The sequence below is a fragment of the Anomaloglossus baeobatrachus genome, chromosome 2 (genome assembly GCF_048569485.1).
Source record: "Anomaloglossus baeobatrachus isolate aAnoBae1 chromosome 2, aAnoBae1.hap1, whole genome shotgun sequence".
NCBI lineage: Eukaryota > Metazoa > Chordata > Amphibia > Anura > Aromobatidae > Anomaloglossus > Anomaloglossus baeobatrachus.
This window is the reverse complement of record NC_134354.1, coordinates 166,206,279-166,222,459: the sequence shown is the minus strand read 5'-3', so window position 1 is coordinate 166,222,459 and position 16,181 is coordinate 166,206,279.

Sequence of the window (16,181 nt, the reverse complement as noted above, 5' to 3'; positions counted from 1 at the left end):
CATTCCCCCACCCCAAGCTGGCATGTGCGTCCCCCCTCCCCCACCCCATGCTGGCATGTGCGTTCCCCCTCCCCCACCCCATGCTGGCATGTGCGTTCCCCCTCCCCCACCCCAAGCTGGCATGTGCGTTCCCCCTCCCCCACCCCATGCTGACATGTGCGTTCCCCCTCCCCCTCCCCAAGCTGGCATGTGCGTTCCCCCACCGCCATCCCACACTGCCAAGTGCATCCCCCCCACCCCACGCTGCCATGTGCATTCCCCCCACCCCACGCTGCCATGTGCATTCCCCCACCCCATACTGGCGCTGCCCCCCCATCCCCACCTTGGCACAGCCGCACACGAGTTATAAAAAAAAAAAAAGCGCAACACACAACTTACCTGCACACGCTCCCCCGCTGCGCGCTGCTGGGTCCTCAGTTCCCACGCGGCCAGCAGACGGCGCCGGCGTCGCTTTCTGGCGCTCCTCCGTCTCCTAGGCAACAAACCTGCAGCCTGGGAGAGGAGGAGTGTCAGAGCGGAGGAGAAATGTCTCCTCCGCTCCAACACAGATTTTATCTGCCGGCGCGACTGCACTAGCAGATCAAAACTGCAGAATCGGGCGACAGCACGCGTGCCACCAGAATGGGCTCAGCGTGCCCCTGGTGGCATGCGTGCCATAGGTTCGCCATCACTGGGCTAGAAAATTGGTGACATGTTTAATACTTGCTTCACGCAATATATATATATATATATATATCTATATATATATATATAGATATATATATATATATATATATATATATATATATATATATATATAGGGTGAAGCAAGTAATAAACATGTCACCAATTTTCTAGGTAAATATATTTTTAAAGGTACTATTGACATTTCTTTCTCACCAGGTGATGGTAATGATCTGTCAAATCGGTACAAAGAAATCAAACCATAGTTATCCCTAAGTTAAGTTACATGTAATAATGAAATAATGAGAAATGAGACGAGGATAAAGTATTGAACACATAAAGTTAGAGATGTGCAAAAAAAACCTTGGAGAGACATGAAACCAGTTACAATCTATCAGTAATTAGAAAGCAATCCTGCCATGAAGTGAAAAATATTAGCTGGTTCAACTGAAGGCCTATAAAAAGGAGACTCTTTACCAAAGTGCTACACAAGAAGCATCTCATGATGGGTAAAACCAGTGAGCTGTCTGACGACCTTTGCATCCCTATTGTTGCAAAACATACTGATAGCATTGGTTACAGAAGAATTTCTAAACTACTGAAGGTTCCAGTGAGCAATGTTGGCACCATATTCTGGAAATTAAAAAGACATAATTTCACCATAAACCAGCCATGACCAGACGTGCCCTGCAAAGAAGTGAAAACATTTATCAGAGAAGTTGACAAATAGCTAAGGATAACCTATGAAGAGCTATAGAATGACCTGGAATCAGCAGTTACAATTGTTTCCAAGAAAACAATAATTAATGCACTCAACCTCAAAGCCTGTATACACGCTCACCAAGCAAGACTCCATTGCTGAAAAATTATGTTCAAAAGCATTCAAAGTTTGCTAAAAAAAAATATTTAGATGAGCCTGTGAAATATTGGGAAAAAATAGTCTTGGCAAATGAAATAAAAATTTAACTTTATGGATGCCATACTAAACATGATGTTTGGAGATCCAAAACACTATACTAACTATGAAGTTTGGAAGTGGGAACATCTTGGTGTTGGGCTGTTTTTCAGCACATGGCACTGGCAAACTTCATACAATTGAAATAAGGCTGAATTGGCAAATGTACCAAGACTTTCGTGAATCTGCCATTTAACCAGGATATTGAAGATGAAACAGGGTAAATATTCAGCAAGACAATGATCCTAACACCACAGCCAAGGAAACTCTCAATTAGTTTCAGAGAAACATAATAAAGCTTCTAGAATGTCTCAGCCAATCAACTGAGATGAATCCAATGGAAAATGTATAGAAGGAGCAGAAGGAACCTTCCGGATTGAAATAATGTTTGTGTAAAAGAAAGAACCAAAATGACATTCAAGCAATGCATGTGACTAGTTTCTGCATACAGGCGGTGCTGTGAAGCTGTCATCCCCAACTAAGGCTTTTGAACATAGTAATAATTAAATTTTAGTAAGCGTGTTCAATACTTTTTTACTGTGTCATTTCTCATTATTACATATTACTAAATTTTTTAGCATCTATCGTTTCATTTGTTTGACTGTGTGGATTGGATGGGCTGTTACTGGCATCTGGTGAGAAATTCATGTGATTTTTACCTTTATAAATATATTTACTTAGAAAATTGGTGATGTTCTGAATACTTATTTCATCCTGCTGTATATATCCATGAATGTAGAAGTGCTCAGGGGCTTTTCTATATTTATATTTATGTATATACAGTATATATATATATATATATATATATATATATATACATATACTAGCTGTACTACCCGGCTTCGCCCGGGTTAATGACTGCTGTTAACAAATTAGAATGTATTAACAAAAATGTATTCTGCACACATAAACCACAAAACAAATAGATAGAAATGTAATTATTAAATTGTTGCCTATATTAACCAGTCAGAGCTCAGATTAATTAACTGTAGCAAAATAGAAGCTAAGCTGTGATTGGTTGCTATTGGTAGCCTGACAAATCTCCAGGCAACAGAAAGCCCTTCCCCTGACAGTATATATTAGCTCACACATACACATAATAGACAGGTCATGTGACTGACAGCTGCCGTATTTCCTATGTGGTACATTTATTGTTCTTGTAGTTTGGCTGCCTATTAATCAGATTTTTATTTTTGAAGGATAATACCAGACTTGTGTGTGTTTAGGGTGATTATGTGGCGAGGTTGGTGTATGTGTGGTGAGATGTGTGCTGAGGGTGGTATACAGTTAGGTCCAGAAATATTTGGACAGTGACACAAGTTTTGTTATTTTAGCTGTTTACAAAAACATGTTCAGAAATACAATTTTATATATAATATGGGCTGAAAGTGCACACTCCCAGCTGCAATATGAGAATTTTCACATCCAAATCAGAGAAAGGGTTTAGGAATCATAGCTCTGTAATGCATAGCCTCCTCTTTTTCAAGGGACCAAAGGTAATTGGACAAGGGACTCTAAGGGCTGCAATTAACTCTGAAGGCGTCTCCCTCCTTAACCTGTAATCAATGAAAAAGTTAAAAGGTCTGGGGTTGATTACAGGTGTGTGGTTTTGCATTTGGAAGCTGTTGCTGTGACCAGACAACATGCGGTCTAAGGAACTCTCAATTGAGGTGAAGCAGAACATCCTGAGGCTGAAAAAAAAGAAAAAATCCATCAGAGAGATAGCAGACATGCTTGGAGTAGCAAAATCAACAGTCGGGTACATTCTGAGAAAAAAGGAATTGACTGGTGAGCTTGGGAACTCAAAAAGGCCTGGGCGTCCACGGATGACAACAGTGGTGGATGATCGCCGCATACTTTCTTTGGTGAAGAAGAACCCGTTCACAACATCAACTGAAGTCCAGAACACTCTCAGTGAAGTAGGTGTATCTGTCTCTAAGTCAACAGTAAAGAGAAGACTCCATGAAAGTAAATACAAAGGGTTCACATCTAGGTGCAACCCATTCATCAATTCCAAAAATAGACAGGCCAGAGTTAAATTTGCTGAAAAACACCTCATGAAGCCAGCTCAGTTCTGGAAAAGTATTCTATGGACAGATGAGACCAAGATCAACCTGTACCAGAATGATGGGAAGAAAAAAGTTTGGAGAATAAAGGGAACGGCACATGATCCAAGGCACACCACATTCTCTGTAAAACATGGTGGAGGCAACGTGATGGCATGGGCATGCATGGCTTTCAATGGCACTGGGTCACTTGTGTTTATTGATGACATAACAGCAGACAAGAGTAGCCGGATGAATTCTGAAGTGTACCGGGATATACTTTCAGCCCAGATTCAGCCAAATGCCGCAAAGTTGATCGGACGGCGCTTCATAGTACAGATGGACAATGACCCCAAGCATACAGCCAAAGCTACCCAGGAGTTCATGAGTGCAAAAAAGTGGAACATTCTGCAATGGCCAAGTCAATCACCAGATCTTAACCCAATTGAGCATGCATTTCACTTGCTCAAATCCAGACTTAAGACGGAAAGACCCACAAACAAGCAAGACATGAAGGCTGCAGCTGTAAAGGCCTGGCAAAGCATTAAGAAGGAGGAAACCCAGCGTTTGGTGATGTCCATGGGTTCCAGACTTAAGGCAGTGATTGCCTCCAAAGGATTCGCAACAATATATTGAAAATAAAAATATTTTCTTTGGGTTTATTTTATTTGTCCAATTACTTTTGACCTCCTAAAATGTGGAGTGTTTGTAAAGAAATGTGTACAATTCCTACAATTTCTATCAGATATTTTTGTTCAAACCTTCAAATTAAACGTTACAATCTGCACTTGAATTCTGTTGTAGAGGTTTCATTTCAAATCCAATGTGGTGGCATGCAGAGCCCAACTCGCGAAAATTGTGTCACTGGCCAAATATTTCTGGACCTAACTGTATGTGTTCCAGCACGTGGTAGTGTGTGGCGTATTTTGTGTGTGTGTGTTCATATCCCCGAGTGTGGTGAGTATCCCATGTCGGGGCCCCACCTTAGCAACTGTACGGTATATACTCTTTGGTGCCATCGCTCTCATTCTTTAAGTCCCCCTTGTTCAAATATGGCAGCTGTCAATTTGCCCCCAACACTTTTCGTTTCACTTTTTCCCCATTATGTAGATAGGGGCAAAATTGATTGGTAAATTGGAACGCGCGGGGTTAAAATTTCACCTCACAACATAGCACCCGACGCTGCCCGGGATAGTAACTGTCTCTCTGTTTCTCTCCCATTCTCTGTCTGTCTCCCCTTCTGTATATATCTCTCTGTCTCTCTCTCTTTGTCTGTCTGTCTCTTTCCCTGTCTGTATCATTCTCCATCTGTCTCAATCTCTTTCCCTGTTTGTTTATCTATCTCTTTCCCTGTCTGTCTATCTATCTCTGTCTATCACTTTCCCTGTCTGTCACTTTCCCTGTCTGTCACTTTCCCTGTCTGTCACTTTCCCTGTCTGTCACTTTCCCTCTCTTTCCTTGTCTGTCTCTTTGTCTGCGTCTGTCTCTTTGTGTCTGTCTCTTACCCTGTCTATGTCTGTTTCTTACCCTGTCTGTGTCTGTCTCTTTCCCTGTCTGTGTCTGTCTCTTTCCCTGGCTGCATTGTGACACGCCAACATTCCATATAAGGGCGTGGCTGCGCATTCTTCTGAAGTTCTGGCTGCACTGTGGCTCCCAGCTCCATTCGCTTTAATGGAGGCAGGTTTTTTGGTGAATAACTGTAAAGAGCGGGGTTAAAATTTCCCCTCAAAATATAGCCTATGACACTCTCGGGTTCCAGAAGTGTGAGTGTGCAAAATTTTGTGGCTGTAGCTGCGACGGTGCAGATGCCAATCCCGGACATACACACACACATACACACACACACATACACACATTCAGCTTTATATATTAGATATATATATATATATATATATATATATATATATATATATATATATATATATATATATATACACACTCTTCAGCATTGACAGTTTAACACTGTGAACAAAAACTTATGGAGTTATGGAAATGCCATATTTATGTTATGCATATGGTGAAAAAATGGGAACAGCAGTATTAAAACCTCTTGTTTTATTTAGTTTTTAGTAGGAGTGGCAGAAATAAACACACACTTTCATGCCTTAGAATGCTATCAATTAAGTATTAATTGTTGTCTGAGGGATGTTCTCGGACAACACAAAATATATTTGGAAAACAAAAAAGGGCAAGCAAAGGGACCATTATGATAGCTTAGTAGAAAATACAAGCCACTCCCAGTACATTATAGATTATTGCCAAGAGAAATAGGGAGAATATAGTAGCCAATAAGGTATATAAAAAATAGTCTATAAGCATCCTCTTTATTATAATAGAAAAACCTTTATTGATTACATGGTTTTATAAAAAACATACAAGAGGAAACATATAAAAAGACAGTAAAAATGTTACATAAACACACAGGTGAATATACAAGAGATCCAGAGAACACCATGTAAATTGGAGGATTGGGCTGAGAAGTGGAAATTGAAGTTGGGTAGAGGAAATAAAATTTATAATTATGTACTTAATTGTAGAACACTGGGTAAAACAGACACAGAAAAAGACGGGTGTATGGGTGGATGGTAAACTTAACTTTAGTGGACAGTGTCAGGCAACTGCTGCCAGGGCTAACAAAATAATTGGATGTATTAAAAGAGGTATAAGTGTTCATGAAAAAAATATAGTTCTACCTCTGTACAAGTCACTAGTGCGACCGCACTTAGAATACTGTGTACAATTCTGGTCACCGATATATAAGAAGGACATAGCTGAACTGGAGAGGGTGCAGAGAAGAGCGACCAAGATTATTAGAGGAATGGGTGGGCTGCAATACCAAGACAGGTTATTAAACTTGGGGTTATTTAGTTTGGAAAAACGAAGGCTTAGGGGGGATCTAATCACAATGTATAAATATATTAGGGGACAGTACGGAGACCTTTCCAAAGATCTTTTTACACCTAGGCCTGCGACTGGAACATCGGGGCATCCGCTACATCTTGAGGAAAGAAGGTTTAATCATAATCACAGATGAGGATTCTTTACTGTACGAGCAGTGAGACTATGGAACTCTCTGCCGCATGATGTTGTAATGAGTGATTCACTACTAACATTTAAGCAGAGTCTGGACGCCTTTCTTGAAAAATGTAATATTACCAGTTATGTATATTAGATTTTATGACAGGGTGTTGATCCAGGGAACTAATCTGATTGCCGTATGTGGAGTCAGGAAGGAATTCTTTTCCCCATTGGAGCTTGTTTGCCACATTGTTTTTTTTTTCTTTTTTTTTGCCTTCCTCTGGATCAACATATTAGGCTACGGGTTGAACTAGATGGACTTAAGAGTCTCCCTTCAACGTTAAAAAACTATGAAACTATGAAACCATCACCCAGTGAATTCAGGATAGGTGCAACCCTTACACCACCACAGGAAGTCCTATAGATGTCTAATATTAGGAATTCACATATAGTGGTCAATCACTGGTAGTGACAGGAGATTCCACTTAGACCATATTATTAAAGTCCAGTGACAATAGATATAAAGCAGATATCATGATCCCAGTGGTCCAGCTAACAACACATCAGATATCCTAAGAGCTAACTAGTGCTTACCCATCCTGAATGCATTGGGTGATGGAAACACGTCCCAATATGTTTCGTAATCTTCCTCAGGGGGCTGTGATGAGATGTTTGGCGATAATTGGTCAAATGGCGGCCGGCGTCTTGTTTCGGCCGCATGGGTTCCCATCAGTTATTCACGTCATTGTGAGTTCATTGGCTGATGGTGTTCTCTGGAACTCTTGTATATTCACCTGTGTGTTTATGAACAGTCTCTACTGTCTTTTTATATGTTTCCTCTTGTATGTTTTTTATAAAACCATGAATCAATAAAGTTTTTTTTCTATTTTCATAAAGAGGATGCTTATAGACTACTTTTTACATACTAAATATATTTGGACATGCATATCATCACAACTGGAGAAAGATTTCTGTAGTCAGGCCTACCACAAGGCTTAAACATGTATTTGACAGGTCAGTATTGAGACAATCACTCTCCCTCCCCAGCTCTATCAACTTTGTAGGACCTGGTCAAAATTGACATTATGAAGTCAAAAGAACCAAAATTATTTTGAACAACCCTGTATTGCACTAAAATTAGGTGTTACATCATTTTATTAGGAACATAAAAAAATAGCACAGAAAACAGAGTGTTATAAAAACAGAGAGAACAAAGACAGGGCAATGTGATCCAAATAAGGGTAAAAAAAACCTGAGGAGATTGCAGTACTTAAAAATATCCCCAGGTGTTTTAAAAACAGGCACAACTGGCAGCTTCTAAGGTTTAGAAGTATTGACAAAATTCATTTGGGGATAAGAGAAAGAGACTTGAAAAATGGGTTGCATAAAAAAAGAGGCTCGGGGATCACGGTACTTGACACCATCAAGCCCAAAGGTCTGAATGATAATGTCAGCTTTAAACCTTTTCTTCTATGAGTAGCTCTGTTATCTGACTTTGCATCTAATAAATGGATGGTTCTCCCATGCATCATTTCCTTTTATTGGTTTTAATTTCTTTCTTTTTTTTTAGATATGGCTGTATTATTGTCATATACAACTTGGAGCCTGGGACATCGAGTGTCAAAAGACCAGCTTCATGTGGGCAACATCTCTACTGAAAGCAATTTTTATATGAATATATAATATAAGTGCTATAGCAATATTTACATGTATAATATATACTGCTTGCCCCTCTATTGAATGTAACCTGTGGGTATACACTATTTTTCATATATGTGATGTTTGCGCATGTGAAGTTTTGTATAAATATTACTTACCATTTGCTTCTGATTAGTTCCACTTTGTATGGGCAACATTGGTTTCTATTGCCTATTGTATTTTTCATTGCCCTTTTTGTGTCCCTGGTCCAAGATGGCAGTTTCTGCCTCCGGCTTGTGCGTGTTTCGGCTCCTCTGATTTCTCCTCTTCCCCTGTGCTTGGCGCCCTATCATATTTTCGCAGTTTGCACATGTGCACTGAGACTTCCAGGATGCTAGACGCAGTAGAGGATGGGCATCGGATGGCCAGTGTGCACTGCCATAGGCTGGCAGGTATTGGCAGTTTATGATTTAAACAGATTGTCTCATTGTCCCTGCTCCTCCTGAGAAAGCTGATGCAAAACGCGCGTTGAGGTGCAGGGTAATGTGTTCCTTAGGGTCTACTGTACGGCACCATGGTGAGTTGTTGTATCCCTCACTTCTCATTTCCCAGGGTCTGTATATTTGCACATCCGTCTCTGTATGGAGCGCTCTACAGTAGCCATTTGCACATGATGGTATTACATGGGCATTTGCCTTACATATGATCGGGTGTCTAGGTGTCTCCTTCTAGGTACTGCATTGCTGGTGTATTTTCATAGTGGGACATTCTACTGTCTACTGGGACTGCTGGGCAATACTTTATTATATTTAACCATCATATATAATTTCTTGCTCTGTAATCGTGCTTTGCATTCATTGCTGTGATTTGGTACATATTTATTTTTTGACCCTAATATGGATCACATTGCGCTGTCTTTGTTCTCTCTGTTTATATAACACTCTGTTTTCTGCGCTATCTTTTAATGTCCCTAGTAAAATTAAGTACATTTTTTCTTATTAATCTGTCAATTTAAACATTATTGAGTATTATATTCAGATAAAAGTCAATTATAGGTCCATGTGTTGTTTCAGATGACTTAAGTCGAGATCTTTATTTATTTATTTATTTATTATGGACCTAGATAATCTGTTTCGAATTCTAAAATCTGTTGCAAGCACTTTAATTAACCCGGCCTATATTGTCTACTCACATTTAGTTACATTAAAACATTTTCCAACATGGATTGCACAGTGATTTTTATTTTATTTTATTTCAGATAAAAATCAATATATACTTCCTATTTTGCGATCGAGCCAATTTTATTGACATATTCTCTATTTTCCATAGTGAAAGCTGGCTGTATTAAATAATTAAAAGAGTTAATTTTTAAAGTGAGAATAATTTCAAGTTTGCTTAAGATTTTAATATTTGTGAGAGTAACATCAATAACATTTTATATAAAATGTATGCATTGACCCACACTTTGAGTATTTCTTACATTAATGGAACATACATGCTGTGTCTCAGCATGGTGAATTTCCCATGCATTGGTTGAGAGCATAATAAACTGTGCCAATTAGAGAGTCTCATGTTTTATAAGTAAGCATTGGCAACACTGATGAGTTCTTTTCCACAATAATTTAACATTGATAGTGTATATCTTGCAGCAAATGACTAACACTTCCCATCTGCTTATAGAGTTTGCATTAGCATTTGAATTGGAAAGCCTATATTTAAACCACATAGAAAACCATTTAGGCTTTCAGTAGTGATTGTCATTATACAATATTTTCTTTTCTTTTTCTCTTTTTAAAAACTATGAATGAATATTTTAATTTGAATTGTATTTTGAGTAGTGATGAGTGAACACTAAAATGCTTGAGTGCTCGATACGCGAACCGGTCAGGTCTAACTCTCGTACAGGCTCAATTCGAGTAGCAAGAATAATGGAAGTCAATGGGAAACTGGAACATTTCCCAGAAGAGCCTAATAGGAGGGCAGGAAATTCACTGAGATGGATGGAAACATCACTCAAATAGAATGGTAACAGCATAGGGAAGATGCCTGGATGCATCTATGACTCCCAAAAAGTTGCTGGGATCAATTTTATCAACTTATTGCACCACTTTTATGGACTGACAATAAAACATATAAAACCAAAGAAAAAAATGGATTTTACAGGAAAAAATGCTAAGAATCATTCATTCCTGTATAATGACATGTATATAAAGACCACTTTACACACAGCGACATCGCTAGGGATGTCTCTGGTGAACGAAACCCGCCCCCATTGGTTGTACATCATGGGAAAATTGCTGCCCATGGCGCACAACATTGTTAGTCCCCGTCACACATACTTACCTGCCTAGCAATGTCGCTGTGGCCGGCGAACTGCCTCCTTTCTACGAGGGAGGTTCGTTCGGCGTCACAGCGGCGTCACTAAGTGGCCGCTCAATAGAAATGGAGGGGCGGAGATGAGCGGCCGGAACATCCCGCCCACCTCCTTCCTTCCTCATTGCCGGCGGCCGCAGGTACTATGTTGTTCATCATTCCTGCGGTGTCACACATAGCGATGTGTGCTGCCGCAGGAACGATGAACAACCTGCGTCCTGCAACAGCAACGATATTTGAGATTAGAACAACGATCAATGATATGGTGAGTAATTTTGATTGTTAGTGGTCGATCGTGCGTTTCACACGCAACGACGTCGCTAACGAGGCCGGATGTGCGTCACGAATTCCGTGACCCCAACGACATCTTGTTAGCGATGTCGTTGCGTGTAAAGCCCCCTTAAGGCAAAATAAAAAAGGATAAAAAGAAACTCCTCCACCAATTAGGCTATTTTTACACATAGCGTTTTTGCTGCATTTTTCATTGCTTTCCATGTTGAAAAAAACCTGAAAAAACGCTGAAAGAGTTGAGATGCTCATTCTTTCAAAATAGCAGCAGTTTTCCATTTCAGTCAGGAAAAAAAAAATGTGCATTACATTTATGAAATCTCCTAGCTTTTGCTGGTACGGTAAAAATTAGCTTGCTATGACCACAGTACATGACATAGTAGACAGGGAAATAAAACTACACCAGCCGGTAGTCACCGATAAATGTAATTTTAACATTTTACTACTTTTTCTGGGCATATGGTATGTGACATGGTCAGACGAATCCTGTTTAATTTATACAAGATGGATTCTGAACCTCACAAAGCCTATGAGGAAAATGTAAAAACTGCCAATAATTAGAAGGAAGAGTGACTCTAATACACCCTGTATTATACATAAAGAAGGGCCTCATAAATATTGTGTTAAAATTATTAGGCAGTGCGACTCTTACACTCCTAAAACCTATGCACTATACACTATAAATTAGAAATTAGAAATAGACACTGCAATACATGCTGGAAGATACATAAAGGAATGCCTCAGAAATTTTTTTTTCCCATTTTTAAGGTGTAGGACTTTTAGACTAGTAAAGCCTATGCACTGTGTGCTGAGAGCAGATCAAAATACTATAATGTGCATGCATGAGGAAAGGCAAAAGACTGCCTGTGCATGCACACTACTATACTTTGATCTGACCTGAGCAAGGTAGATCAAAGTGTGCCTGCGCAGGACCTCAATGCTGGCCAGTGTGGATGACGTAGGATGTGTCATTTACACGGGCCTCAGAAGAAGGAGGACAGTGATCGCCGCAAAGAGGAGGCGCCGGATGATAGAGCAGCGATATCCATCAGACTGTACCACTCGCTAGGTAAGTATTATAAAAGTGTTTTTTTACATTCTACACAGTGGTCTTGGCTCTTATATACAGCATTTTAGAATGCTGTATATAACAGTCCACTGGTGGTGGCGGTGGCTTATAGTCGCCAAATGTGGTGAAGGGTTCCCTTTAAATGTAAGTAGCAAATGTTTAAGTAGACACAGAAACAGGATGGTTACTCTGTTTATGCTGTCATTGCACCTCACCATCTTGGTTGATTCCTTAAAGTTTTGTAGAAGCTCACAGATGTCAGATAACATGGCCGACTTGTCAATTTTTAAGTACGTAGGCTGACCAGAATACCGATGGCAATGTTGTAGCTTATATTCAACTACTGCCCTCTGACGGTCACAAAGCTTTACCAACATGTCTAATGTCGAGTTCCAGTGTGTGGGTATGTTGTGCACCTGTCGGAGAACTGGCACTTGCAAGTAGAGATGAGCGAACCGGTCCCGGTTCGGCTCGAGGTCGGTTCGCCGAACGGGGGTCCCGTTCGAGTTCGGTTCGTCGAACGTTCGGCGAACCAAACTCGAACGTATAGGCTATAATGGGAGGCAATCACAAACACATAAAAATGCATTATAAATGTACACAAACAGTTAATAAACATTGCCATAACACTTACCGGTCCTCGCGATCCCTTCTGCACTTTGTCTCCTGCCGCTATTCCATCCGATGATCGCTGAATCCTCCCGGTGACCTGCACTGCCAGCAGAGATGCAGGACCTATCGTGACGTCAAAATAGCCATGTAACCAGTCACGTGGCTATTATCTCATTGGCTACAGACTGGTCACATGACTATGACATGTCATGTAGGACCTGCGAGTGCATCTCTCCGGTACACGGTGCACATATGTGTATCGCCATGTACCGGCGACATGCTCTAGCACACGGTCGACTCCCCGTTCCGTTAGGGACCGGCTGACACAGCCGGTCATTAACGGAGATCACCGTTGCCATAGCAACGCAGTTAGCGGTGACGTCACCGCTAACCGCGGCTCCGAGAGCACCGTTGCTATGGTAACGCGTCTGTCAGCGTTACCGCTGTTACCGCTGACAGCCAGCACTGATCACTCACGGAGTGAAGGCTGCACGCTGCTTCACGATTGTAGTGAGGATTGTACTGAGGATGAGGTTCCCCAGCCCATGATGGGCTGGTGCACCTCATCCTCACTACAATCGTCACTACTACTACACTAGTGAGGATTGTAGTGAGGATGAGATGCCCCAGCCCATGATGGGCTGGGGCATCTCATCCTCACTACAATCGTCACTACTACTACACTAGAAGGAAAGAAGACAGAAGAGCAGGATCGTGGAGGGATGACAGGAAGTAATAAAGATGGAGTCTCTAATGTGTCTGTGTATTTATTTCTATTAAAGTATTTTTTCTCTGTGTGGTGTTTTTTTTAACCCTTTATTGGAGATTCTTAATGGCCGGGTCAAACGTGCCTGACATTAAGAATCTCTGGCTTAATACTGGCTAGTAAAACAAAGCCAGTATTAACTCATGATTACCCAACAAGCCACCCGGCTCCAGGGCTGTTGGAAGAGTTGGATACAGCGCCAGATGATGGCGCTTCTATGAGAGCGCTATTTTCTGGGACGGCTGCGGACTGAAATCCGCAGCAGAGGCGCCCAGAAACCTCGGGCTAACCTGTGCTGCGGATTCCAATCCCCAGCTGCCTAGTTGTACCCGGCTGGACACAAAAATGGGGCGAAGCCCACGTCATTTGTTTTTTAATTATTTCATGAAATAAGTGAAATAATTAAAAAAAACGGGCTTCCCTATATTTTTGGTTCCCAGCCGGGTACAAATAGGCAACTGGGGGTTGGAGGCAGCCCGTGGCTGCCTGCTGTACCTGGCTAGCACACAAAAATATGGCAAAGCCCACGTCATTTTTTTGGTGGGCAAAAAAATTCTGCTTACAGTCCTGGATGGAGTATGCTAAGCCTTGTAGTTCTGCAGCTGCTGTCTGCTCTTCTCCATACAGATAGACAGCAGCTGCAGAACTACAAGGCTCAGCATACTCCATCCAGGACTGTATGCAGAAGTTTTTTGCCACCTGAAAAAATTATGTGGGCTTCGCCATATTTTTGTATGCTAGCAAGGTACAGCAGGCAGGTACGGCTGCCCCCAACCCCCAGTTGCCTATTTGTACCCGACTGGGAACCAAAAATAAAGGGAAGCCCTTTTTTTATTATTTCATGAATTTCATGGAATAATTAGAAAACAAATGACGTAGGCTTCGCCCCATTTTTGTGTCCAGCCAGGTACAACTAGGCAGCTGGGGATTGGAATCCGCAGCACAGGTTGGCCTGAGCTTTCTGGGCCCCACTGCTGCGAATTCCAGTCTGCATCCGCCTCAGAAAATGGCATTTTCATAGAAGCGCCATCTTCTGGCGCTGTATCCAACTCTTCCAGCACCTGCCTGCTATACCTGGCTAGCATACAAAAATATGGCGAAGCTCACGTCCTTTTTTTGTAGTTTTTTGGCAAAAAAAATAAAAAATGCTTCCCTGGATTTTCCATTGCCAGTGAAGGTAACACCAAGCAGTGGGGGTTAGCAGCCAGTAGCTGCTTGGATTACCCTTAGCTAGCAATACAAAAAATGCAGCGGGAGCCCATATATATTTTTTTTAATTATTTATTTAAATAACTAAAAATAATATGGGCTTCCCTGTATTTTGATTGCTGGACATCACAGTGCTATAAAAATAAATCTTTAAAAAAATGACGTAGCGCTCCGCGGTATTTTTGATTCTCAGCGCAGATAAAGCAGACAGCTATGGGTTGCCACCCCCATCTGCCTGCCATTACCTTGGTTGGCAATCAAAATACAGGGAAGCCCATTAATTTTTTCTATTTAAAAAATAGTTAAAAAAAAAATGACGTTGGGTCCCCCCATTTTTGATAGCCAGCTAGGGTAAAGCAGACGGCTGTAGCCTGAAAACCACAGCTGGCAGCTTTACCGTGGTTGGGGATCCAATGTGGAGGTCCCCTCAGGCTCTTTTTTATAATTATTTTATAAATATTAATAATTACACAATAAAAGTAGGGTCCCCCCCAAATTGCATCGCCAGCCAAGGTAAAGCGGACAGCTGTGGTCTGGTATTCTCAGGGTGGGAAGGTCCATAGTTATTGGGCCTTCACAGCCTAAAAATAGCAGGCCGCAGGCACCCCAGACGTGGCGCATACACTAGATGCGCCAATCCTGGCGCTTCACCCCAGCTCATCCCGTGCCCTGGTGCGGTGGCAAACGGGGTAATAAATCGGGTTGATACTAGCTGTAAAGTCACCTGAGATCAAGCCCAGCAGTTTGTGATGTCATGGCGTCTATTAGATACCCAACATCATAAACTGTCTGTACTAACAAAAAAAAAAATCGACAAAAGAAATTTATTTGAAAAAACAGTCCCCAAAACATTTCCTCTTTCACCAATTTATTGTAAGAAAAAAAATAAAGGGGTCCCACGACGACTCTGGACCGTCTAGAATATGGGGGGGAGACACTCTGGGAACGTATCCCCCATTTTCTAGGAGTGCGGACCCTTCATGTGAGGAGTGTGGGTGCAATGAATCTGCACTCACTCTTCTCGAGTCCACAGCAGCAGAGTCCATGTCGTAATGGTTGCTACCAAAGCTGCAATGCCCTGCTCATGAGGTAAGGGCATGCCTAATCAGGAGAACTACTGTAGAGGAAGCTCTGCTCACTGGTATATAGGTGCTCAGAGGTAATAATAGATAAAATTAGTGAGTAACCTCAGCACTCTAAATCTCCCATACTAAGTCAGTAAGTCACAACGGATAGTAATGCAAAATCACTCTTTATTGGTCCGTATTAAGAAAAAAAAAATGTTTCATAAGCATATATGTTTTTGTCCAAAACAAGTTACAAATGACGTTTCGGCCCGAGCCTTCGTCAGATTGGACTTATCTGCATGTAATCATGAAAAATGACAATAATCAGTATCACATAAGAGTGAGAGAGCAATAACATAAACTCGAACAATGTAGAGGTACAATTGGGATGCAGCAAAAAAATTGCAACACAGCAAGAAATGAAACACATGATACAAATGTCATAATACAGTACAAGGACAATATAGTAATGACAAAT